This window comes from Pseudophryne corroboree, chromosome 1 (genome assembly GCF_028390025.1).
Source record: "Pseudophryne corroboree isolate aPseCor3 chromosome 1, aPseCor3.hap2, whole genome shotgun sequence".
In the NCBI taxonomy this organism is placed as follows: Eukaryota; Metazoa; Chordata; class Amphibia; order Anura; family Myobatrachidae; genus Pseudophryne; species Pseudophryne corroboree.
The window spans coordinates 805,796,244-805,798,797 of record NC_086444.1 but is presented as its reverse complement, the minus strand read 5'-3'; the positions used below and the strand labels follow the sequence as shown (position 1 = coordinate 805,798,797).

General features: G+C 40.3%; 1 pseudogene; it reads right to left on the bottom strand.

Moving 5' to 3' along the window:
- Positions 1-590: 590 nt before the first annotated feature.
- Positions 591-709, bottom strand: LOC134945123 (5S ribosomal RNA; annotated as a pseudogene).
- Between the last annotated feature and the right edge of the window lie 1,845 nt (positions 710-2,554).

Genomic DNA, 2,554 nt, shown 5'->3' with positions numbered 1-2,554 from the left:
ATAGATCTCCAGGTAGCAGCGGCCATTTTCTAGTAGTTCGTCTGACAATAGCACTTGTCAGATGCCCTGGTATCCATAGTGATAATTAGACATAGAATAAAAGAGAATAGGAGTATCAGGATCATGTCATTGTTTTGTAGGCACCTAGTTTCACCATTATTTAAAGGAACATAGCTGGACAGGATTGTAATGAAAGAAATGCTTTGCTGTGATTGCGGACATCATTATGGGAATACGATGTAGAGGTCAGACTTAATGTATAATTCACATAGTGGAGAATTTAACAGCTTATGCACATATGCAATTCAATAAGACCATTATATTAGGAAAATTAAAGAAATAAATTGACAAATATAAGTTTGGCGTGAGTGGAATTAAATTGCCAAAGAGAGTGTTTTCATTAAGATACCGTGCCTATGCATAAGTTAGATCCCTTTCGGGTATGGGGGATGGTACACATTGTAACAGGTATGCATAAAGTGAAACAGTGCACATTATGAAAGTGAAGTAATAATATGCGTACAAAGTGACTTAGTGGGTCCGTATGCACATGGAGTGTGTTTCATTCTCAGGCCCCTATTTTGATTCGTTCTATACAGTACCTGATCTTCCCTGGTGGTCCCCCCTACTGGTACTGATCAGGGCCAACGCTGCTTGGCTTCCAAGATCGGACGTGTTTGGGCATTTCCAGCGTGGTTTGACTGTAGCGACGTTGTGCCTTCTAGGTCATCACTCCAAAAATATAAAGGACATACTCAATGTATGGGTGTTCACGGAGGCCAAGTGATAACGTGGATATGTGGTAGTGACAGGGAAGGCGGAGGGGGGGTTGTGGGGGGGGGTTAGAAGTGTGGGGTGGGTATAGGGATTTAATTGCAAGACTGAGCCGGAAAATGATTTAGTACCGTGTTTCATAAAAAGGGAGCGATCTCGTAGTTGTTGTTGAATCCTTTCGGCTGTAATGTCTGTAATTGGAATATCCAATACATCTCACGACGTGACAACTTGTTGGTGAGATCCCCTCCTCTGTCTCCTAGTTTCACCAGTTCAATGGCCTTGAAAGTCAAGGCTTCCGGATTTGAGTTATGCGTAGACCGTCGCGAAGTGTTTGGAGACAGCATGGCTCTCCACTCTGTTCCTGATGTTTCTCACATGTTCCTGTATCCTCATCTTCAAAGGTCTTTTCGTTTTCCCAATGTATTGTTTGCCGCAATCGCACTCCAAGAGGTATATGACCGATTGGGTGTTGCAGTTCATGTAGTCCTTGATTTTATATTCCTTTTTCCTTTCCATATCTGTAAAGGTCTTCCTGTTGGGATGTAAGTATCTGCAGACATTGCATCGCCCACATTTGTAGGAGCCTACACATTTAGGCCATGTCTGGTCCTTTTCTTGATTGTTCTTCAGCATGCTCGGGGCTAAGAGGTCCTTAAGGTTCCGTGATTTCTTAAAAATTATTTCTGGGCGAGGAGGGAGAATTTCTTTAAGGATGGGATCCATGAGTAAAATCCTCCAATGATTTCTGAATGATTCCCAGATGGATTTCTCATGTCGGTTAAAAGTTGTTATGAAGGCTGTAGACTCTTTTGGTTTTTCCCTTATTCTGTATTCTAGTAGCTTTAATCTTTCAACTTCATTTGTTCTGGTGATGGCTTCTCTCAGGAGGGAATCCGGATACTCCTTTTGTTTGAATCTGTCTTTATACATCTCAAGCTGTAGCTGGCAGTCAGCCGGTTTGCTGCAATTTCTTTTAATTCTACTGAACTGGGAAAATGGGATATTGTTCTTCCAACTTTTGAGATGATTGCTCTTATAATGGAGATAGCTGTTGGTATCTACCTGCTTAACAAAGTTCTTTGTTGTGATTCTCCCGTTCTATCCTGTGAGAACCAAATCCAAGAATTCGATGTGCTCTCTACTTGTGTTAGATGTGAAAGCGAGATTCATTGTATTGGTACTGATGTGTTTAAAAAATTGATCAAAACATTCCATATCACCATCCCAAATTATTAAAATATCATCTATGTACCTCCGATAAAAGATGATATTTCTGTTAAAAGCCTGATGGTCATGAATAAAACATTTTTCCCAATAACCCATAAAAAGATTCGCGAAACTTCATGCGAAAATCGTGCCCATAGCAGTGCCGCATTGTTGTAGGTAAAACTGATCCAGAAATTTAAAATAATTGTGATGGAGAATAAAATACATGATGTCACAAATAAAATCCCTGTGGTTATCTGTTAATGTGCTGTCATCATCCAGATATTCCTTACAGGCTGTTACTTCCTTCTCATGCTCAATGCATGTGTAAAGCGATTGAACATCTATTGTAACCCACATGTATGAGTCCTTCCATTCGATATCTTTTAGGAGGTTTAATACCGATGTTGTATCTTTGAGGTATGATGGGAGATTCTTTACATATGGTTTTAAAAAGACATCAGCGTATTCGGATAAATTAGAGGTAAGTGAGTCTATGCCCGCCACTATTGGTCTTCCGGGCGGGTTGTCCAAGCTCTTATGAATTTTTGGTAGGAAATAATAAATGGGG